The following is a 26157-nucleotide window of genomic DNA, read 5'->3' as shown; positions in this document are numbered from 1 at the left end:
TAGGGAAATGGAGCGGGCGGCAAACAATGGCGTGGACAGTGAAACAATTAGTGAAGAGGGAAGCATTATCGATCGATCGGTCGGCAACAGCTCGCCTCAGGAATCCGAAATGACAGGACACAATTTTGCAAATACTGTAGATTCAGGTTTTGCGTCCTCACCGTTTTCTCAAATGAGTCAAGACACATTTTCCGCTTGTCAAAATGTGAATGTTGCCGGTGCAAATTCACTGCCGAAAAGCACTGAGGAACATGTTTCAGACACCAGTGCATTGTTATTACAATTAATGCAACAAATGGGACAAAAGCTTGAAAAGTTAGACACAATGGAACAAAATCAGAGACACACACAGCAAAAGTTAGACACAGTGGAACAAAATCTTCAAAAGTTAGACACAATGGAACAACACCAGAGACAAACACAGCAACAGTTAGACGCAATGGGACAAAATCTTCAAAAGTTAGACACCACACTTGAACAAACACGTGAAGATTTAACTAGTGAGTTACATAACATTAAATCGAAATGTCAAAAAGTCTGTAATGACATAAAAACACAAATTTGTTAGCATTTTCAACCCATTTTTTCGCGGCATGAAAATGTATTACAGAATCACGAAGCAGCCATAAAGGAACTGCAAACCATTGTTCATGAAAATCACGACACCTTGCAAGCTAAAATTGACTCAGTTGCATCTACCGATTCAGTTACGCAACTTGCAAAAACTCTGGAAAACTTAAAGGACACAGTAGATACTCTGAAACTTGGTTCAGAAAAACATACACAGGAAATAATTTCACTATCGGATAAAGTAGCCGAACTATCAGATCAGTTCACTAACTTATTTACAAAGGTAGATGATGATCTGAATGACACAACACCTGTAGCCTTCACTGACACTGAAGAGTATGTAGAAATTAGAAAATTCAAACAAAATCAAAATCAAATCAATACACAGTACAAAAGAGAAACCCGGGAAGTGCAAGATCAGTTGGCACAAGTAGTACAAGAATTACGTATTTCAGAGGACACTCGCGCCCCAATACGGGAAGAGGGACATAGAAATACGGAACAGCCACAAAATAATAACACAGCGCATTTCGGAAATTATGAAAGAAATTGGCAATGTGCACCGAATTTTGAGATTGAACAGCCGACACGACGTAACAATGACCGACATGCGACTCGCCGACATGATGATTTTGACTATAAGCTGTTCATTACTACATGTAAATTCAAAACATTTAAGAATTCCGGCAACGACATTCATCCACAAGCGTGGCTCCATCAATTCTCTCATTGTTTTCCTCCCAACTGGTCATTGGAGCACAGGTTACAATTTATGTGTGGCTATTTAGAGAATGAACCAGCTGTAAGAATGCGATCGGTCATTCACGATTGTCACAGTGAAGGAGAATTTTACCATGCCTTCCTCTCAGCATATTGGTCTCAAGCTACACAAGACCGAGTAAAACATGGCATCATAATGATGAAACATTTCGAACAATCTGAATTCTCCAGTCTTGTGAAATATTTTGAAGACATGTTGCACAAGAATCAGTACCTGTCAAACCCATACAGCCCCTCAGAACTCATCCGCATTTGCTTAATCAAATTACCTGAACATTTGCGACATATTATTTTGGCAGGACATTGCAAAGACGACATTGAAGCTTTTCAGGGACTCTTACAAGAATTAGAAATTGACACAGACAGTCGCGGGATGCGAAAACAGGAAAACAATCACTACAGGTCACATCCGTCACAATTCCGTGACGACAGAAGCAATAACTGGACACGACAAGCCTATTCTTACAACGTAAATCGTGACCAAAACAGACACCACCCATATGACAACCGCTGGCAGAGTAATAATACTTACAGAGGAAGATCGCATTTCCGTATTAATGACTATCACAGAGACAATCAGAGAAACAGACAATATGGGAACCAAAACAATTATTATCAAGGGAGGCAGAATAACTTCAGACGCAACAGTTCGGCGCAGAGTTACGATTCAGGGAGAAATTCTCCACCACATGACCGACAAACAAGAAACTATATAAACTACCGACAAAACGACAGACGTGAATTTCATCAGAACTGGCGGGATTCTAACAGAGCTGGGCCCTCTCGGCAAGGCGAATTTGTAGAAGTTAGCTCTCCTAATCCCAATAACAACGCGCGCCAACAAAGAGACAGACAATGACTCGCGCCGCAGGTACCCACCTGCGCCGGCTGGCTCACAGAAAAATAACATAGACGCTAACATTAAGAAAAATTCCAGTATTGTTTAATGACGTATACCGCATGATAATTGCGTTGAAGTTGAAACTCTGCGTGCTAGGAAGAGTAAAGGTTTACACCACATTTCACATGTAAAACCGTTTATTGAAAGATAATCTACTTTTTAACTTTGTCTTTGCCATAAAACTTTTCACTTCACATTTCTAGTATGCTTTGTCAGACTTAAGAAACTGTTAACATGCAACAATGTTTGAAGTTAAATATCCAGTCTAGAACCTAGGGAACATTTTTAAACAGAAATTACGAATACACTGTTATAGTGAACAGACGACACAATGTTGTTATTTGTACATTCTTGCTTGTTAGTTGCACGATTACGTAACGACTATAAGGCTCACATACTTATAACATTTACCAGTACTGCTAATGAGATTTTAATGCAACATTTTGGTTTACTTGAAAATATATTCTGGATTTAAAGTACTTTCTGTGAGATACCAGATGACACAGTGTTAGTTTATGTAACAGCTACACGATTTTATCACGACGCTACTAATGTGTGACACAATTTACAATGTTGCTTTTGCGGTGTATCTGTTTTATATCTGCACAGTTTTTCTGAATTCTTCTGGAAAGAAAAACATGTTTTAGTAGTAACTTTTGTGGTATAGCTACAATGAGACTGCCTTTTCCGTAGCACAACAATACGTTACAGCACAGTAATTTCTTCATCACGGCAATAAGCATAATAACTAAGATATCTATACGCAAAGCATTTCACTTTTGTTTATCATGAGGTAAGTACATTGACTTCTGCAGAACTTAGCTTTCAGAGGACAATAACTACGACACTTTCACAGAGGTTATCTTACAGCAAGACGCACATTTAGCGCTACAGGACATGTGTTTGAGTGATTGATTTTGTACTTAAAATATTTATTTTTAAAGATATTTGGAGTACAATGATACAAAGGTTTTCCGTGATACATTTCATTCCATTGGTGTAATCTGTAACACCTGAGGGTATAATTACATTAATCCTCAGGGGGGTACATGCTTACTTTGTGTACCATGTGTTTGGCAAGCACAAGGAACCCTAGCTAATATGGTATTTGCTTATACAACTTTACACATTGGTACCATATTTCTCTAAAACATAAATTACACAGCTATCTGATCATTTAACTGAGAGATAAACATGTTTTTTACTACATCAGTGACAGATGTTTACGCAATTACACAGTTGGATAACTTCACACTTACGAAATTGTATTTTGTCTGTACTGTGTGAACTCTTCATATTTTTTCGGAACCATTGTGATACTATGAGAGCTTTGAATGATGTATTTGGTATGGGATCATGATTTTTAAAGTGCGTTTGAGGCAGATGACACTTTTGACATGAGCAGAGAATTTTTTTAGGTTTTGAAATTATTGCAGAAAGCTACGACCTTTTTGAGATTTGAATGAGGTGTTATGATGTTATTTTTACGACGACGATGTGTATTTTGCTGTTGAGGTATGTTTATGTCAATAAGATGATGCTACCATATATGAGGAATGTGATTACGTGTTTATATGTATATGAATAATGAATAGAAGTTAGGGACTCTTGACTTGTGAAACAGGATGTTGGAAACCAAGAATCGTACTTTAACAGTTATGAAATGTGTGTAAATGCGTGAATGTATCACAATGCCGGCGAAAACTTTTTTGGACACTGTTATATTCATAGGATTTTGTTTCTACACATTTGCAACGTAAATTCTCGACCTGTGAAATTTTTATATGAGACTGTCACTGTAGCGGAAACTGCTGTCGTAAATATTTCCGTAAGAAAGTTAAGTGACCACCTGCACGTGCGTCGTCGGCACACCGCTGTGTCAGACACCTGGAGAACAAGCCATTAGGGTGTGCCTTTCCGGAAGCACAGGTAGACAAAAAAAAAAAAAAGGGGGAGGCAATTATCCTCGCTATTGACATTTCCTTGTTGAAAGCATACTGTGGAGCTCGTAATTTATGATATTTACTGAAATGCCTAATGAAATGACGAGAAATATTTTTACATCTGCACACCTGATTACGACAAGCGTCTTTCTACGAGAGTTGAGAGAATTTCTACCAACTTATGAAATGTCACATGACTATTGAATGATATTTGTATGCTTTGGTTTGCGTAATTGCTTATTTCATTTGATACCTGTTTTCCAGCTGTGTTACAGCATTAGTTTTATAAAATAAACTTAGATGCATTTGCTAATGTGAACACTTTCTGTCAACAGATCTATTAAATGATAATTTTGTAATCCACATTCTTTAAAAAAAGGAGCACTTGGAAAGGAAAGAACAATAAGAAGGGACTAGTAACAGTAACTGGACACATAATTTTCTTTTCAAGTACATGGTAATATTTTTTTTACAATAAGTTGTTGTGGTGCACCACTTTAATTACATAGACATTAAGATGTGAATATACATTTCCCTTATCTGCATTGTTGTTTTTACTGTAATATTTTTTCTGCTTGAGCTATGTCATGTTTAGGTATAAGTTACTGCTGTTTGCCAGGCATAGTGTTACTGAATTTGACTTTGTGTTACTCTGCTAAGCCAGTTTTACTACTCATTTATTTTTCTTGTTGCTGCACAGTGCCTTATATTAGTTGTAATTTATGCTGCTTGCTTCGCCATTTGTATTTTTGATCATTGCTGTGTGTGTTAATTGTTTTGTGCTGCTGCATTGCCTCGTCCCTTAGTTTAGCATCTGAGCTCAGTAGATTTAAGTTAGCTTAAGGGGGGGTAGCCTCTAAGAGAATGAGTTGCGATGAATTGGAAGAAATGCATTGAGAAGTTAGACGAAAAAAAGTACAGAAAACAGGTTTAGGTAGGATTTTCTTGGAAATAAATGTTGAGGTAAGAAATGTGTGAACATATAAATACAGAAAGCATGCTTAGATAGAATTTTTTTGGTGGAAACAAAGGATGAAATAAGAGGAAAGATATATGAAGTTTTGGGTTGGACTGCAGTACCAAATGTTACACTGAAGACGAACCCTGTCCTTTCCTATTGGTGTTATCCCACTATGTGTTTGTGTACCCTTGTGCATTTGTTTTCTTCCTGTCTCTGTGTAGTTTCATAGAATTTTTTCTTCTTTTAATATTAAGCTACATTCACTATGATGAGGTATACTGTTATCCTCGAATATAATTGGCATTAATAATATGTTATTTACTTTGTAAAGATGTTAGACATTATTAATTCTGTTCTGTTTAATGGACATGTGTGAAGTTGATGTTTCAAAAGTTATTGTGATCTTTTATGTATGTACTCATGTCATAATTCCACTGATGTATATGTTAGTTCGATTCTTTTGTAATGCCTGTACCACAAATGTTATCTGTATTGTTATTTATTTTGTACCTTTGTTATTGTATTCTTATGTTATAAAATTGTAATTGTCACCAGTTCATGATATTATTAACTTGTTAGTTACATTTCACTGCACACGTTTCTGTTGGTCATAGTATATGGACAATATGTGAGAAGTTGGGACTGTTAGTGTTTGCACGTGTGTTACTAATTCAGCAAGGGACTGGATAACAGCATTGCTGGTTCTAAGGACAATTCCAAAAACTTTGTGAGTGCACAAGTGGTGGTTTATGGACTTGCTATATTCTCCGCAAGACTCTTCGATGGTGAATGTGCACCTGCACCATCGCAACAGATGGCTGCTGGCCATCTCTACAAGGACTACAGTGGGTCTGCATCTATGATGACCCACCAACGCCATTATTTCTACAAGGACTGCAGTGGGTCTGCACCTCTGGTGGCCCACCAATACCATAATCTCTACCAGGACTCCAGTGGGTCTGCTCTGTGATGACCTACCTACCAATATTCTTCCAAACGTCGAATGACTCTGCTGTGGGTTTGCTCAGTTGTGGCCCATTATCTGTCAGCATGTCAAGAGTCAGCACTGTCTTTCCGTTGGAAGGACAACGCTACTTCTTCAAGATTGCACGGAAATCCACTACTTCCGTGTGCATTTTCTTCTACTGCTTAGACTTTGAGAAAAACACTACTATTTTACCGTGATGAATGATCAGGACTGTCTTTATGGACTGTGAGAAAATTTTAGCTTTTGACCAACAATGTATCAATAAGTGTGTGCATTTGATATCTTTGTTATTGTAATTATGAAAAATTTTATCAAATCATTATTGGCCACTGCCCAAGACAATTTGTAAAATTTTTTGTGGGGAGCATGGGGGCTATGTAAGTAGGCTGTTTAGGTTTTCTTATTGGTAACGCCACCTCTGTCTGAAAATCACTGGCTGTGCTGTGTGCAGTCTGTGGCTGCTTTGCATTGTTGTAATACTCGCCATTGTAGTGTTAGGCAGCTGGCTGTGAACAGCACGTAGCGTTGCACAGTTGGAGGTGAGCCGCCAGCAGTGGTGGATGTGGGGAGAGAGATGGCGGAGTTTTGAAATTTGTCATGAACTGCTATATTTATATATGATGATATCAAGGTAAATACATTGTTTGTTCTCTATTAATATCTTTCATTTGCTAACTATCCCTATCAGTAGTTAGTGCCTTCAGTAGTTTGAATCTTTTATTTAGCTGGCAGTAGTGGCGCTCGCTGTATTGCAGTAGCTTGAGTAGCGAAGATTTTTGTGAGGTAAGTGATTTGTGAAAGGTATAGTTTACTGTTAGTCAGGGCCCATTCTTTTGTAGGGATTATTGAAAGTCAGATTGCGTTGCGCTAACAAAATATTGTGTGTCAGTTTAAGCACAGTCCTGTATAATTGTTCAAAAGGGAAAGTTTCAATTTCACACCTGCTTTGTTATAAATTGCTCAAAAATACTTAATACGCCAAGCCTCTTCTGTTTTGTCCGAAAGAGCACACAGTCGCAGAGTCGACTAAATCACGGACTTCCTCTGTCCGGAGATGGTGGAGGCTAAGAAGCAGTGCTGCTGTTCCTCCTTTGACAGCTCTGTTGTCGTCAGTGTGGCCTCTCGTTGGGATGGGCCTCTGGCTACTTCGCTAGTTTTAGACTGGCGAAGTATTCGATTGCTGGTAGGTCTTCTGGCATCATCGTATCCGTGGGAATTTTACGGATTGTCTAGACGGCATAATTTGCGTATGAAGTCTGGATTCTGATCAATGAATCGGTTCATTCCCTCCTCGGTGTTATTCTTCCCGAGCTCCAGGCAGGAATTGCTGGTATGCTGGATGCTGTTGGATTTCCGGTCGCACTTCCCCAGCCGCCGCGCCCCGGGCTGAGACCTCAAAGATGTGTTCCCAGTCCGTGGGCGTGAAGACAGGGTGTTGGTTGATGATGGTCAGGTCCTTCCTCGATACCAGTCCTCTAAGAGCCTTGTTGTTCCTCACTGGTCCGTAAGGCTGGTGAGGAAGGGCCGGTTTCGTCCTGTCGGGTGGAGTAAATGGGTAGGGGTTGTCCAGGTGCGGGTATGTCCCGTCACGAAGAGACGCGGCGACCTTCCGCAGCACAGGTTGAATGCTGTGCTCCGTAGGGAGCGGCAGGCATTCAGTCTCCGCCGCAGCAAGTGGGGGTGTCTCAGTGTGCGTCTCCTCGTCGTGTGCCCGCGGCTCGACCTCCCCGTCGGGAGGGAGAGCAGGCTGCTCCACTTCAATGTCCATGGGTGCCTCCGCTCCGCCCGTCACGTCAACTGGCGGCGCTGGTGGCTCCGTCTGGGTGGAGGCGTCAACCCCCGCTGGCCGACTCGCAGTGGAGCTGGCGGTGGGGGTAGTTTCCATTACTTTTATTAAGTTTAGCACAGAGTTTATGCTGATGCGCCTCTGGTCGTTTATCATATGTATGTACAGGATACGACAGTGTTCCTGCATTTCTGTAAGGCGTTTGTTGTGGTTGTTTCTCCCTATGATTTTCATAGCTTGTTCCAAATTGACAGGATGATGTGCCCACCAACATAATGAGGACGACAGGATAACAAATAGGTAAGGATGCTACCTATCTTTGTTTCTTCCTTCCTTCCTTCCGTCTTTCTTTCATTCTTTCAACACATGGGGATCACTAGTAAATTACTGTGTCTCGCTACGTATTGTGCAGATCACAAAAAGTAGAAACACAGTATTCTTAACGTACAATATCAATGCGTCACAACTGCGCTCATTCAACTCATGCAGATATCTGCTCCTAACAATCTGTGGGGCATGGAATCGAGTAATCGCCCAGGTTCAGTTAATGGTGAAGTAGGCAGCAGACTTCGGGTCATTGGTAGCATGCTGGGAAAATACAACCAGTCTACAAATGCGATCGCTTACAAAAAGCTCGTTTTAAGTATATTGCTCAAATCTGTGGCACGGATACAGAGAAGGGCTGCACGAAATGATGGTAGGTTTCTTTGATCCATGGGAGAAACTGAAAACCCGAACTGGCTGGTGCTTGAGGATAGACGCCAGTTCTTCCGTTGAGAGCCTGCTTACAATGTTCAAGTGAGGAATGCAGGCATACACCAGTGCCCTACAGAAAGCACAAAGACAAGAGCAGAGTAATGACAGCACGCATACAGGATTCTATCTATCATTCTCCTCATGTTTCATATGCGAATGGAAGGGAAATTATCCGTAATAAGTGGTAATATGGGAAGTACTCTCTGCCACGCAGTTTACAGTATAGGTACAAATGGATATAAGTCTGTACTTTTGACTCATAATTCTGGGCTGCCTGAAATAATTCGTAACAAAATTAGTACAATTACGACTAGTGAAAAATAAGGAAAAAAAACCTATGCGGTAAGACAACCCCAGCAATCTTTTAGGGAGTGAGGGGAAAGACTGAATCTGACTCCACATTTTCCATAGTCGATGTGTTTATGGTGACAGCATAACACACTTGCCGATTTACCTGCTATAAGAAGGGACTGACAAGTAAAAATAGCAGGCAAAAAAGCATCGGCAACAATGTGTTCCGGAGTCCTTAAACTAACAGACGATACGACGACGTTTAGTTTCACTAGAATGGTAATACGTAGAACATTTCGAAATTTTTACAAACAAATGGACTGTACAGTGTACTTTCAAGCCTGTTTAATACAATTAGCGTTAAACTATGTATTTTAGCAGATCATTTACATATGCGGATATATGACAGTAAAAAAAAAGTTGTGTTTCGTAACATGAATTAATATACAATTTTGTTGCACAAGAAGCTGTATCTTTTAAATAAAAATTTTTCAGTGGAACAGAACGAGCTGTACTCGACAGAGTTTTTTCTAATTTCCTTTCGAGTTAAGCTTCACTATTTGCCACAACGTTTCCATTATCGTAGCGACATTATTCGCTCCCTTTGTCAGAAGTCGAATTTACTGAACTCTAATTACATTTGTTGCATGAAAAACTGGGTCAGCCTCCCTCTTTAAAAAGTGAGATGTTGAGTTCAGTAGTAGGATAAAGTGTCAGTATTATATGTTGCATAGCTTTGCGGGTAACGTTTTCCAAAAAAAGGAATAAAGAAGGAAAAAAATACACTTAAGTATTATGTGGAAAGACAGATGTTTTATTATCGTTGTTATTATTTGGTAATCCTATATATAGAAAGTTTGGGTTAAAAAGGTACTTTTTAACTGCCCTTTTAAGCAAGTTTGTTCTAGCAATTTCTTTGATCTCCTTTGGTGATTTACTGTACAGTTTTATTCCTTAATAGGAAGTGCTGTTTTGAGTTTTATGTTTATTCTTTCTTCGTAAGTAAGTTCAGTCCCGTTTGTGCAGTAATTACCTATATTATATTTGATGTGTGCAACCAAAAGTATTCGCACGGTGCAGGTAATCTCTTTACAACCAATGAGCTCTACTACTATTTTTGGTTATCTACAGTTTGAAAACTGTGTTCATATTTTGTGCATTTGATTCCCAGCAAAGAGTGCCATAGATAAGAAATGAGTGTACATAGGGACAGTATGTAACTAAAAGACACTGGCTTTTACACGCTGTTGACACGACTCTAAGGGCATAATATACTGATGACATTCTGTCTACAAGTATTTTTGTGCGTTCGCAACACTTCCACTAAGAATTTTGTATTTGTCAGGTAGTCTAGAGAGGTGCCATCTTCATTTAATTTGTCGATGTTATATTCCCTCTTTGAACTCAAATTCGTGGGCATTTGTTTTCTTCATGGTCAGCGTCAGTTTACTGCATACGGACCAGTTGCAAACGTCCTCGAGCGCCTCATTTGCTTTTTCTGCGAGCAGTTCTGTTGTTTTCTCAGTGCTTACAATATTGCAGTCACCATCAAAGAGAATTTTTCCTCGAGACTGAAAATACTGGGAAAGCACACAATGCATCCTCCAATTGCGAATATGGTACGACAACAGCTGTACATACAGCAACATACGAAAATCTTTGACGGACCAGGACTCGAACTGGATTCCCTGCTTGTCGCGAGCGGTCGCCTAATCTACGTCGTCCGTCCGAGCTTGCCTCCACGACCGGCCCAAATCTCCATATGTCCCCCGGGTCTGCTTCCCACAGCGCTCGCACAATTATCTCTTTCCCGCCCAGGGATGCACCTGATTAGCTTTCTCGTCAGGATGCCTTCACTGTAGCATTAAATACATTAGTGCAGTGTTTATATTTAACAGAGTCTTTACAGTTCGATGCAATGTTCCTTCAGAAGTCTGCTTGGATAACCGAAGTTGTAAAGGTGACCGCTCGCGACAAACAGGAAATCCGGGTTCAAGTCCCGGTCCGGCATAAAGTTTCCTATGTTGCCAGTTGTATGCCTGCTGTGGTACCGTGCATGCAGTCTGCGCACACATATCGTGATTTGATACAGCTGTCAACCATTGGCAATGTCTGTCCCTTCGGCCATGCATGCATGCATGTCCGAAAGAAAATTGCATCGAACTATACAGAGACTGTCAAATACAGACAATACACTAATATACTACAGGGAAAGCCATTGATATACATATATCGGGAGCAGTACTGGTCCTAATACGGTAGGCTGAGGATATCTGTACCAATGTACTTTGGTTCTGATAAATATTTTGTTATGAACCTTCAGTACACCCGTGGGCTACATCTCTACCCTCACGCGGACTTTGGCTTCATTCAGCTTTTGTTTTACAACAAGGCTAAATCTGGGTTGAAATAATTTTTGTTGTGTAGTTACTTTCTAACAGCCGGCCGAAGTGGCCGCGCGGTTCTGGCGCTGCAGTCTGGAACCGCGAGACCGCTACGGTCGCAGGTTCGAATCCTGCCTCGGGCATGGATGTGTGTGATGTCCTTAGGTTAGTTAGGTTTAACTAGTTCTAAGTTCTAGGGGACTAATGACCTCAGCAGTTGAGTCCCATAGTGCTCAGAGCCATTTGAACCATTTGAACCACTTTCTAACACGGCTATGGAACCACGTTAAGTCCTTTCCATCCGTCACTATCTTGTTCGGTACATACTTTGTCTACGGTATATTGTGCAATGCTTTTGAATTTTGCTTTGTGTGCTCCACATCATCGTCCTCAGTTCTGAATATCTGATGTTGACTATTCAGACATTCTGTAATTCGTTTTCTGTCACTCTTGATAACGAAAAACCTTCTGCTATCTTTTTTTAACATTCCTTGCAATAACCTTAATCACTGATGCTATTACAGCCCTATAATGACTAATACCCTCCTCGATGTTAACTGATTCGAAACCATATGACCGAACTACAATACTTAAATTGAAATGTGTAGACAAAAACACAATCGTCCAAAGTTATCTCGATTCTTCAGACAGCAAAATTAAACTTCTCGTTCCCGATATCACGGAAGAAAGGCGAAGCCAAAGAAACACGAAGAAACAAACTACCTAGTGATACAACACTTCTTAAGTCATATAAGCTGAGAACAAAGAGTACAGGATCAGTACCGCTCACACGCAGTGAACTTGGAGGTTGGAGCGGACACAATGAAGAAATCTGATCAACAGACAAAGTCTTAATAACGGGCAATGTTCTAAAAGGGGAAAGGCGTCAATCCGCTATCGATATCTATTTGTCGCAACCGCTCCGTAACGACTAATAAAATTGAAACTAAGACTTGCTACTTTAATGACCGAGAAGTAAATTAATACGTGCCGTTTTACACACAGGAAATCAGTCAAATTTCATCTTTTACTAGCTTATAGTGGATTTACAACACCGCGTCATAAGAAGTTAGGACCGCTTCGAAATTACAGGGTGCTCGAATAGCTTTGAAGTAACAATTACAGCTTTAGAACGTCGTAATAAACTCGCCCATCAACCGGCGGCTCCATCAAAACGTTTTCACTAAAGCTAGGACAGGAAAACAAGTCTAATTGATCTGCGAGACGAATCTCAAAACTCTGCTATTGAGATAGTTATCGCAGCCAATCACTAATCGCAAATGAAATTCTATCGAGCGACCAACTAACAAGTCGCCTTCACTCGTTCCCAAACAATAATTTTCGTCCACGTGCTCAGTGGTAAACTTAGAGGCACCATTGTCGAATGCGCCCTGACCCATTTAATTGAAAGCTACCTTAAGAAGGAAGGTGATAACATTTTATGCAATTCTTTTTGTACTGGGGAACAATTGGTGTAAAATGGTCCCACAACACCATGTCAGAAATTACAAGTACTCATTGCATAGAGGATGAATCAAGAGCTGCATGCCTTCCTAGAAAGGATGACGTTATCTTCTCAGTACTGTAGCAGAGAACCTTCCTGCTTTGCAAAATACTCAGCAAAAGACTAACCATCATCCACGAGCCTTTTTGGACTATATCCAGAGAGACTAAGTAAAACTTATCACACATAATTAGAACGCCGGGAGCGTATTCTGTCCGACGACAACAATCTGCCGCACGCGCGCACACACAAGCACGCACACGCCGACTTGCTAGAAGCGATTTACTCACGCGATAACATCATTGCCCACAGGCGCCGATGTCCCCTCATCATTTTCGCGCTGCGCTTTCACCGCTGCTCAGTCCACGTTATCACGGGGGTACCCCCGCTGGCGCGAAATACGGAGTCGCTAGCTCAGACCTCGCTTCGGGCATGTGTGTGGATTCTAAAATCTTCGTTATTGTTTACAGAGACTGAATTAAAAAATCAGAAAAGAATGTGCAGGCAGTCATTTCTTGTGCTACTGTGTGCTTCAGTTACATACTGCAGTTACTGAATCTACACTCATTTCTTAGCTATGGAACTCTTTTATAGGAAACAAATTTACAAGATACAAACACAAATTTTAAAATACAGACAAGAGCGACAAGAATAATAAACAAAAACAATAGTCGAGCTCATTGTCCAGATTTGTTCATGACAATAGGGATTTTAACAAACCATGTGATTACACTTAACAAACATTTATGCAAATCAATAATAAGATTGATAATTAGTGCACAGACAGCTGTGTCCACGGCTATGGAACAAGACCTATGCTGAACTCACATTTACCAAGACGGAATAAACATAAAACCCAAAACTCCTAGTCCTACTAAGGAATATAACCGTACAAATCACTGTTGACTGAGATTAAAGAGACTACAAAAATAAATTTATTTAAGAAGACAGTCGGGAAGTACCTGTCACGGAATACATTCTGTACAGTGGAGAATTTCTTCGATAACGCAAAGTAGGAATCTGGTAAAATGAATGTGTAAAGAATAATAATAATAATAATAATAAATCATCCCAGTCAATTTCGCACCACAGTTTCACATTACATTCCTTCTTTCCCCTACAGGAAAACCTTACTCGCAAAGCTCAGGAATGTGTAATACTAACACTTTATTCTCTTTCCGGAGCAAATATATCACTTATTATGGAGGGATAATGGTTCAATTTTTCAGGCCATCAAATGGGTAGACGACATAAAGTGGAAACCAAACATCGTCGTTATCTATAGTCCACGTGTCAGCTGATAACGCGTGTAATTAAGTTTGGAAATAGCTTGTGTATAGTGTACGCTGTGACTAGTAGTGAGAAATAAGTGAACAGCCATTTACATTGTTAAATAATTTATTTGGAGCATAGGGATAAACCGAAGGACGTACCGCTGCTTTAAACAGACTTCTTATTTTCGAGAGGATGTAGGTTCCAGTCTTCATCCGGCCATCCTGATTTAGGTTTTCCGTGATTTTCCTAAATTACTTCAGGCAAATGCCGGGATGGCTCCTACTACAAGGTCAGAGTCGACTACCCGTCGCATCCTTGTGGCAGTATATTTGGAAATATGAAAATAATAGTACAAACGAATTATGTTTCTTTGTTTGTTTTTAAACAGTAATACCACGGTATGTACAATATCCTTGCAAAAGTGATTCACGGATGAATGAAGCAAAAACGCCCTTTATTTGGAAGAGCATCGTCAGCGGCCTTAACTTTCTCGGGTATCACAATTGATGGACTAATTTATTTCTTTTCAAACTGCAATGGTTCTCGCTGACAACAGAGGCGTTTATTACAAGCGGTGGAAGGTCCTTCCTGTAATGCTGTGCATGATATACATACTAATTCCATGAGCTGAGTTTAATGCAAATCAGCGCCTTATATGACATCAGCGAGGATTTTTCCCTCATTTTTCTATGCGAAAGAAATCCGTCCAGCTGATAGCTAATACCAAAGGAAACTGGTCTTATATACTGAACGGGACATCCACAACATGTACGAGCTAGTCCACTGCACTGTAGAGGATGGATCTATCGTGCCTTCGTATCAGACAGTTCTCACAATATCGTATATCATACGAGTTCTTTCAACAGATGTTCGCCGGCTGCTATGGCCGAGCGGTTCTAGGCGCTTCAGTCCGGAACCGCGCCGCTGCTACGGTCGCAGTTTCGAATCCTTTGTCGGGCATGGATGTGTGTGATGTCATTAGGTTGGTTCGGTTTAAGTAGTTTTAAGTCTAGGGGACTGATGACCTCAGATGTTAAGTCCCATAGTGCTTAGAGCCATTTGAACCAACAGATGTTCGATAGGTGTGATTCGGACATTTCACACTCTTCATTCAATAGCGTAAGTGGTTACGAAACCTGGCTGTACGCACGTAACTGCGTCAATACGCTAACGGGTATTGATCTTCCTCGAAATGCTTCTGCAACAAGATGAAAGCATAAGTAGTTTATATCAGGTCTACCACTGCCGCGACGAACGCATCAATTTTACTAAAAAGCGTCCAGTTGCCATTGGACTTCCATCGCACTCTGTCAAAACACAACAGCAGTGTGTCTATATTCCACTAAGTGTGTGGGAGCAGTGAACTGGACGATACGCTAATTGAAGAAAATTTCGCCTGTAAAACCGCGTTGAGGCAGGCCGACGGCAGCACAGGTAACAAGCCGTGACGGCAAACGGTGACGCGAGGAGCGGTTGTTGCGGTGCAAGGGTAGCCATAAATCTGTCAGCGTCGTACCTGTTCCACACACAGCCCAAGTTTAGAAGCAGGAACCTATCAACTTACAAATTGCATAATTTATTGCGCCACGAATATAAGCTCGCAATTTGTTTATTTTTACCCCATCCGAAGACTCGCGACGAGTAACTAGTGAGTGTTATTATGCAAATCGGTGTCGTTGAGCTGACTAATTCGCGTTACAGAACAGGTTTTATTCGGCGAATCTGCGCTTCCGTTTATTGACGGCACGCTTGTTACTGACAGCGTGTAAAACTGTTCCCGTAACCTCGCCGCTACCTTCCGGGGACCGGACCGCACTTTCGCGGCCCGTCTCGCCTTTGAGCGGTGACCGGTTGGGACTGCCGTTATGTGCTGTGCTGTGCTGTGCTGTACTGTACTGTAGGTATCGTGACGGCGCAGCCGCCTCCAGCAGCAGCCTATACACAGAGGTGATAAAAAAAATGGTTCAAATGGCTCTCAGCAGCATGGGACTTAACTGCTGTGGTTATCAGCCCCCTAGAACTTAGAACTACTTAAACCTAACTAACCTAAGGACATCACACACATCCATGCCCGAGACAGGATTCGAACCTGCGACCGTAGCAGTCGCGCGGTTCCAGACTGTAGCGCCTAGAACGGCTCGGCCACCCCGGCCGGCGAGGTGATAAAAGCCATGGGATAGCGATATGCACATAAACCGATGAACGGCCGGCCGGAGTGGCCGTGCGGTTCTAGGCGCTACAGTCTGGAACCGAGAGACCGCTACGGTCGCAGGTTCGAATCCTGCCTCGGGCATGGATGTGTGTGATGTCCTTAGGTTAGTTAGGTTTAATTAGTTCTAAGTTCTAGGCGACTGATGACCTCAGAAGTTAAGTCGCATAGTGCTCAGAGCCATTTGAACCATTTTTGAACCGATGAACCAAATCAGTATAAACACCTGTTTACTAGCGTGTTGGTCCACTTATCCAACACAGCACAGCGACGACTCTGCTTGGCTTGGATTCTACAAGTCCTTGATATGTTTCCAGAAGTTTGTGGCACCAGATGTCTACTCTCCGGTCAAGCAATTCCCGTGAATTATGGGGACAGTGGTTGACCGGCACACAGCTGGCGCCGTATGTATGTTCCAATGGATACAGATCAGGGACATTTGCTAGCTAAAACATCGCTTTGAGTTTACTATCATGCTCCTCAAACCACTGCAGCACAATTCTCGCTTTGTGTCACGGAGAGTTATCCTGCTGGAAGATGTTATCGCCATCACAGAAGACTTCAACCGTGCAGGGTGCAGGCGGTCCGCAATAATGTTCACGTAATACACTGCTGCCATGGTGTCTTCGATAACCACCACAGATCCTACGGAAGCCCAACTCAATGTACCCCATAGCACAATTCCGCTCTCACCGGCCTGCATCAGTGTCGCGGTCCACGTTTCAAGAAGCCATTCGCCTGGATGACGGCGTGTAACGACCTAACCATCACCCTGGTGTAAAAAGAAGTGCGATTCACCCGATAGGCGACAAGTTTCTATTGGTCCACAGTGAAAACTCAGTGGCGTTGAGCCCACTGCAATGGTAACACGTAGGGATCGTATGGTGTGGAGCTCCACGATCAACAATGGCCTTTGAACGGTGTGCTCCGAAACACTTGTGTCTGCATTTTAGTGCAATAACCGATGATGGTCGAAGTAGAGAGGATATAAAATGTAGACTGGCAATGGCAAGGAAAGCGTTTCTCAAGAAGAGAAATTTGTTAACATCGAGTATAGATTTAAGTGTCAGGAAGTCGTTTCTGAAAGTATTTGTATGGAGTGTATGGAAGTGAAACATGGACGATAACTAGTTTGGACAAGAAGAGAATAGAAGCTTTCGAAATGTGGTGCTACTGAAGAATGTTGAAGATTAGATGGCTAGATTACGTAACTAATGAGAAGGTATTGAATAGGATTGGGGAGAAGAGAAGTTTGTGGCACAACTTGACTAGAAGAAGGGATCGGTTGGTAGGACATGTTTTGAGGCATCAAGGGATCACAAATTTAGCATTGGAGGGCAGCGTGGAAGGTAAAAATCGTAGAGGGAGACCAAGAGATGAATACACTAAGCAGATTCAGAAGGGTATAGGTTGCAGTAGGTACTGGGAGATGAAGAAGCTTGCACAGGATAGAGTAGCATGGAGAGCTGCATCAAACCAGTCTCAGGACTGAAGACCACAACAACAACAATACACTTTTTTAACTGGAACAATGCATACTGACATTAACAGACTAGTAGGGCAAATTACAATATCAGTGGTGTTTGTTGTAGGATTCTAGTGCGAGTCGTTTACGAGATACCGTGTTTTGAGAAGTTTCCACACTACACTTTCACAATACCTGTCGTAGCATACACTAGTACGTGGATTCTGACCAGTAACGAGACAACTGACAATCACAGGTTGTGTTCAAAACGACAACTGGCAGCGGCAGTACACGCTTCCACTACAGCACCACACGTGCTAGCACTTCAGCGGTGATGCCCGAGCAGGCTATACTAATACATCGTTGCATGTCACCGGGTGTAGTTGTGTCCTTGTAGACAGCATCTTTCAGCTTTTCCCACACAAACAAAGTCTACAGGCCTCAAATCCGTGGAACGGGTCGGCCAAGATACAAGTCCTCTGCAATTTGGAAGCATTTCGTGAAGACATGCTGTAGTACTTCGTGCACTATGGGCTAGGTAGCCATCATGTTGGTACCACAGCCTCCTGCTAGTCTGCAGACGAGCTACTTCTGCATCCGTGGAAGATGGTTTGTTAGGAGGCTGCGATACTTGCGTGTGTTCAGTGTTCCGTCTATGAAAAATCAGCCTATGAGCTGATGATTCACTATTCCACACCACACGTTTACACTCCATGGACGCTGACGTTCCACCTGACGAAACCAACGGGGTTTGTCAACAGATCTACAGTGCATGTTTCGGCGGTTTGCTTGGCCTTAACTGGTAACTGTGGTTTCATCACTAAACAAGAGATATGATACATCTGGAGTATCTTGTCTTAATGCCCATGTACAGAAGTTAACACGATTCTCATAATCGTCTCCAAGCAGCTCTTGATGGAGAGAGATGTGTGAGGGATGGAACCTATGTCGAAGGAGAACGCGTACGATTACGCGGGAACGAACCTGAGGATCAACTACAATTGCAGCAAGAACATAAATTTCCCCACCACCTGTCGTCACTTGTTTCCTCGTGTTACATGGTCTGTGTATTACATTACAACTTTCACGTAACTGGTTGAAGAAGTTGATAAATAACTGCCGATATGGTTGACGTCTATTGGATATCTCGCCGCGTACCCCATACAAGAACGAATTGCATTCTTCCTACACTCTCCATACATCATGAACACGTCGGCTTTTCCTGCGCTGGTAAATTCCATCGTCCACTCACGACCTTCTCCTTGGACTATCACATATTAGAAGACTAGCAAGTCGCATAAAGATATACAGAAGCACAACGTAAGCAAATACAAGGTAGCGCAGAGGAAAGGCATGTTTTTTTTGAACCGCTAGTACGCGCGACGAGAGGGGGTATTGACATTGAATGAATGTTGGCAGACTGCCCATACAATGCAGTTTCCGTAGCTATGGAGCGTTGAAGCGTAGAGCATCGTGTGCTCGTTGTCGAGCAGTACTTAAGAAACAATGATTCCGTGGTCACAGTGCAACGTCTTTTCCGTCACAATTTTAGAGTTGGACGCCGAGGTGCAGTGCCTGATCGTAATACTGTACTCCGATGGGTTGCAGCGTTTAGAAGTACTGCATCTGTGATGAAAAAGAAACCACTTGGTCTTCCCCGTTCAGTTCGTACTCCAGAAAATGTAGACCGAGTAAGAACGGCAGTTGGTGCTGGTCCGAAAGGATCGGCTAGACGACAGGCTGTGGCGCTGGGTATGTCACGTCGTTCGCTTCACCGCATCTTACATGATGAGCTTAAGTTTCACCCGTAAAAGACAATGATCGTCCAGCAGCTTAATGAAGGGGATAATTTGCTGGGCAGAGAGTTTTGTCGCGTAATGGACGAAATTTTTACGGAGGATGCAGATGCTACCGTCTTCATGAGTGATGAAGCACATTTTCATGTAGACGGTCACGTCAATGTTCAAAATTGTCGGTATTGGGCGCCGGAGAACTCACAAGAATTACACCAAAGACTTCTCCGCAGTTTAAAAAGTAACAGTGTGGTACTGCATTTCAAAGATGGGGATTGGTGAACCCTGTTTTTTTTTTTTTTTTTTTTTAATAGGAAGGAACTGCAGTTACTGTGGCATCAGCGTGCTACGTTAAAATGTCAAGTGGAAGGCGTCAAGTGAACATGAAGGAAATATGGTTTCAACAGGACGGTGCCACAGCTCACACGGCGAGAGCATCCGTGGAAGTGGTTCGACAAGTGTTCCCAGGACATGTTAGTTCGAGATATGGTGATGTTTACTGGCACCCTCGCTCACCCGTTTTTTCGATATGCGACTTCTTTTTCTGGGGATATTTAAAATCAAAAGTCTACATGAACAAGCCTCGCACAATCCATGACCTGAAGAATTCTATTCGTCAGGAAACTGAAGCCGTCCCGAATGAAATGTTGCAGAGAGCCATGCATAACTTTCGGGAGAGGATCCAAATTTGTATCCAGCAAGATGGACGTCATCTACAAGACATTATTTTTCGAACCTAATTGAAGTATCTATATTTCAAAACTGCATTAAAAATTCTATCACTTAATGCTTGTTTTTATTATTTTAATCAAACCGTGTCCCTGTCATTCAATAGTGAAAAACATGCGTTTCTTCTGCTCCACCTTGTATAACGCCATCGTACCTAGCAACTACGCGAATTGAATAGCACAAACAAATGTCGGTGTGGAGACGTTTCAAAATATGATCTCTCGTAAACGACTCGCACTATAATACTGCAACAAACATCACTGACATTCTGATTTATCATACTTTTAGTTTGTTAATGTCAATAGGCATTCTTCCATTTAAAAAAGTGTATGCCTGCACAAAAAATTCATTTTGTAAGTGTTATTACAGTCTCCTGATTGGCTAACAATACGAGCTCCTCAATATCAATCCATTCTGTGAAAACCGCAGATAAAGAGCTCATTCTATCCCCCCTATATCTGCGGTGCAGGTTTTAGGTGATTCATTCAGTGTAAGAGGGGGCAGACGAATCGGGAATCACTCTAGCGACGATACGGGCCGCAACTGGGGAAATCCACTGACATGTGCATCTTTGACAAATGGCAGACTGTTATGGTTCGGTGCCTGGCGGACTGGGTGCTGTTATCGTAGGCATGTTCCGACAGTGGCTGAAGGACGGTGAAACCACGAGTACGCGACGATGTTTTGGACATTCACGCTTCATCACAGAACGTGGAGGTCTGAAGTTTGCCTTTCTGTAACGCAGAGTAGGCGGCGATCTGTGGCAGGTCAGGATTGTGGTAGGGAAGGCGAATGGTTGACTTCGGTTTACTGGGAGAATTTTAGAAAGTGTTCAAATGGCTCTGAGCACTATGGGACTCAACTGCTGAGGTCATTAGTCCCCTAGAACTTAGAACTAGTTAAACCTAACTAACCTAAGGACATCACAAACATCCATGCCCGAGGCAGGATTCGAACCTGCGACCGTACAGTCTTGCGGTTCCAGACCGCAGCGCCTTTAACCGCACGGCCACTTCGGCCGGCATTTAGAAAGTGTGGTTCATCTGTACAGAAGACTGCATTCAGGACGCTAGTTCGACCTATTCTTGAGTACTGCTTTGGGATTCGCATCAGGTCAGATTGAAAGAAGACATCGAAGCAATTCAGAACAGAGCTGCTAGATTTTTTACCGGTAGGTTCGATCAGCATGCATGTCTGACGGATATGCTTTGGGTGTTAAGGTGGGAATCCCTGAAGCAAAGAAGACATTCATTTCGAAGAACACTCCTGAGAATTTTTAGAGAACCGGCATTTGAAGCTGACTGCAGAACGATTCTACTGCCGCCAACATACAGGGCTATTACAAATGATTGAAGCGATTTCATAAATTCACTGTAGCTCCATTCATTGACATATGGTCACGACACACTACACACACGTAGAAAAACTCAAAGTTTTGGTCGGCTGAAGCCGCACTTCACGTTTCTGCCGCCAGAGCGCTCGAGAGCGCAGTGAGACAAAATGGCGACAGGAGCCGAGGAAGCGTATGTCGTGCTTGAAATGCACTCACATCAGTCAGTCATAACAGTGCAACGACACTTCAGGACGAAGTTCAACAAAGATCCACCAACTGCTAACTCCATTCGGCGATGGTGTGCGCAGTTTAAAGCTTCTGGATGCCTCTGTAAGGGGAAATCAATGGGTCGGCCTGCAGTGAGCGAAGAAACGGTTGAACGCGTGCGGGCAAGTTTCACGCATAGTGATGTGAAAGATTCAGTGTTTAAACCTCCTCTACCAAGAAACGTGCCAGAACTGCGAGCTCGCATCAACAATGCTTTCGAACTCATTGATGGGAACGTGCTGCGCCGAGTGTGGGAGGAACTTGATTATCGGCTTGATGTCTGCCGAATCACTAAAGGGGCACATATCGAACATTTGTGAATGCCTAAAAAAACTTTTTGAGTTTTTGTATGTGTGTGCAAAGCATTGTGAAAATATCTCAAATAATAAAGTTATTGTAGAGCTGTGAAATCGCTTCAATCATTTGTAATAACCCTGTACATTTCGCGTAGGGACCACGAAGGCAAGATACGAGAAATTAGGTTCATACGGAGAGATGCAGACAAGTCGTTTTTCCTTCGCTCTATTTGCGAGTAGAACAGGAAATGAAACGACTTGTTGTGAAACAGGGTATCCTTGGCCACGCACCGTATGGTGGCTTGCTCCGTATGTTTGTCTAGAGACAAGAGTACAATGCCGGTGCAGGCACAAATGATTTGGAGCGCACTGTTCAACGTGTATTGTTGAATATGGAACTCTGCAGCCGAAAACGTATACGTGTTCCCACTGTGGCTGCAGTGGGTCTTGGATCATCCAGCTTGGCCCATGGAACAGTCTGAAAGTGTCGCCTAGTGGAATGTATCATGTTTCCTCTTACACCAGGCGGATGGTTGTTTCCGGACAGGGCGTCATCTATGCGAACGGCTGCTCGAAATATTCTCTGTAGCTGCCATGGGATCAGTGGCAGAGTAATGGAACACACCGTAACAGCTGTTAACTAAGTGAACATTATTACGGAGCACTGGAATCCCTTCACGCTTGATGTCTTCCACCAGGATAATAACTGTCCGTGTTGCAAGACGAGAATGGTGCCACAATGGTTCGACGAGGATGATATGTCTGCTCATACTCCACTTAAAAAGGAAACGGACCAATATTCAACTAAAATCGAAAAATTACGTACACTGATCAAGCACCTGACGTGCTTGCAATAAAAATCACAATTTGTGAGTGACAGTGGTTTGCTTTTTTCTTTAACGGAAGTAATACAGTCTCGGAAGCAATGCTGACAACAACGGATAAAATTAAGAATGGTGTAAATTCCATCCCAAATCTGTTATCGAAAATAATATGTGAAAAGGGGGATCACACAGTGTATAGAATTATATCAGTTCAGTTTAAACTGTGTTGTATGTAGTATTCCGTTAAATATTCTTAACGCTCTATGTTGTTGTTGTTTATTTGACGCTAGCTGAGTACCCGGCGCCTCTTCTGTATGTTTTTACTTCAGTTCTATTAGTCAGTCTACTTTTTCCCCTCTCCGTGTCCATGTCCTCTGCCCCCTCTCTGTCCACCTCCTCCAACCTCAAAAATGTTCAAATGTGTGTGAAATCTTATGAGACGTAACTGCTAAGGTCATCAGTACCTAAGCTTATACACTACTTAACCTAAAGTATCCTAAGGACAAAAACACACACCCATGCCCGAGGGAGGACTCGAACTTCCGCCGGGACCAGCCACACAGTCCATGACTGTAGCGCCCGAGACCGCTCGGCTAATCCCGCGCGGCCCTCCAACCTCAATTCTCTGTCTGTCTCCTGCCCCCCTCTGTGTCCATCTCCTCCGTTTCTCTGTCCATCTCCTGCTCTCCCATTTCTCTGCCCATCACTTCCTCTTCCTCTTCCCCTTCTCTGTCCGTCGCCCCCTCTTCCCTTTCTCTGTCCATCACCTCCTCCCCCAATCTCTGTGCCATATAATATAATATTGTACGTACATTCAGCAGCGTGTGTGGATATTGCGTGCTGAATGTTTTGCGAATATAGTATCAGAGAGGTCACAAACTCAAACAGTTGCGTTGCGGGACTTTTTCAAGTGGCTCAGTTTTTATGACATTCCCTGAACTTGTGGCCTACGATAAATGCAGGCCTGAGCGCAGGTCTCTGTGACTTCAGCAGTGTGGTGTTAACAGCCAGCCAATACAAACGCTTGCTTTGCCAGAGATTTCGTCAGACTTCTTTGACTAAACTACGTCACTGAAGCTATTACACAACAGTAAAAGTTTTCGTCATAGTTGTTCGTGAATGGATATTACAAAGTTAATAGCAGCATATATTGGTGGCGAGAGCATTGGGTGAAAAGAAAGAGAAATGGAAACGATTATGGGTGAAACCGTGGTTAGCGAGAGGAGAAACTCGTTCACCAGAATTTGCTTCGTGGGCTATAGTGCGGGGACAGAAAGAAAACGGAAATTATTTGAGAGCGGGCGAACAAACATTTAAGTTTTCCCTCGTAAAAGTGGCCCTCCATATTTTCATATACAATATTCATTTAAGAAACGCCATTTCTCAATTTCATTCATCATAATCTATGTTTTTGGAAAGCATGCACCTGTGCCATTGATGATTTAAATAATAAAACACTGCACTAGTTACGTATTTTTTAATGCTTAACATGATGCTTTTCGAGCATTTATTCTCATTATCGAAAGGATATATTTACTTAGATATTTCATGTGCTGATTGTATGTGTATTGTTCTGCTCCTCTTGCCCTGCAGTTGCGTTTTTATGGTTTACTGCAATCTGACAGTTTTTTTTTTTTGGTCTGTCTGTCCCAAACATCACACGAAATACCTATGTAAATATTTGTACTACATCATCATGAGGATGAATTCTAGGCGTTGTGCAGTTCGTGAAAAAATACGTAACTGGAGCAGTGTTTCATTATTTAAATCATGAATGCTACGCTAAATATCGTCTCATGGCTAATTTAAGATTTTTAGCAACAGGCGGAAGCTATGCTAGCTTTCAACATAGTACTCGAATCCCACAGCGTACCATTTTACGTATTATTCCAGAAAAGCGTGAAACAGTATATAAATCGCCTAATGAGGCATTTATGAAGTTGATGTTAAGTTATTTAGAGTACAAATAATTCCACATATTTTCTTTCTATATGTAAGCTTAACATCACGCACAGTAGAGCAACTTCGAAAGCAGGTGATTGCTGCAGCTATTTCTTTGTAAGATTCCAACCGCTTTTTACGGTTTTTATTGCCAGCGTGCTTTGTTTTACAGAGAATTTCAAATTCTGCTTACCTGGCAATGATCATTGCGGTGGTAGCCGTGCACCAAATATATTTCGTCTTTTCATGGCTTAAATGCACCAAAGCAAGCGAAGTGGCATGTAAATAACGACCTTCGCTCTATCTTTTATCAAATATCTTTGTTAAAAACGTCCCAATCACACAGTCAAAGATTTTACCAAAGGGCTTTGATAAGTATGTATCACTGGCCACGAACACTATAATGCTGACGTCACACAAACGTGCACTCAGGTCTGTATTTATCGCTGGCCATCCTGAACAATGTGCCGTGAAATGAAATTATTTTTCACGTATATCCAGCGCTGTATGTAAACAATATCTGCAAAATGTGTCGTGGCTAGAGTTACTCGTAGAGAAGTAATAAATCAAAAGGTAATGCTTGATGCAGGCTTGATGCGAAAACGAAACAGCTAAAATGTAGTACGCGGTAAACTCTTTTTTCCTTGCACAATTATGTGGGGGGCGGCAGACGGGAGAGGGGACAGGTATACAGTTTGTCGTACGTGGCTAAGTACTCTCGTTCTCAAGTACTGGATGTCTAAAATCTGGGTATTCGTGAGTCGTGGTCTACACCTCATTTTCACCCCGCCTCTACCCCTTTTCTAGGTAGGTTGTTCTTACCAGCCCAGGCATTGTTTCCAGACAGTGACTGATAGCCCATATGGTGCCACTAGCTTTACTAAAGTTACTAGTGAAAACCCCATAAAAATCCGTCTAGCAGTTAAGCCAATAAGGTGCCTCAATTTACATGCGAAAACCCCACGAAAATTCGTCTTGTACTTTTGGTGATTGGCGTGTTTAAAGACAGACGGACAGACAGATAGACACGATGGTTCTACAGATTTATTATTAATATACATTTGGTTTTCAGATCTGGCATCAGTTAAAATAGACTTAACACTGCTTCCGCCATTGCATCTAACCGTTGTGATAAATTTATATGAAACGCCGAGTTTAAAA

Source organism: Schistocerca piceifrons, chromosome 6 (assembly GCF_021461385.2).
Source record: "Schistocerca piceifrons isolate TAMUIC-IGC-003096 chromosome 6, iqSchPice1.1, whole genome shotgun sequence".
In the NCBI taxonomy this organism is placed as follows: Eukaryota; Metazoa; Arthropoda; class Insecta; order Orthoptera; family Acrididae; genus Schistocerca; species Schistocerca piceifrons.
Note: the sequence above shows the minus strand (reverse complement) of the source record.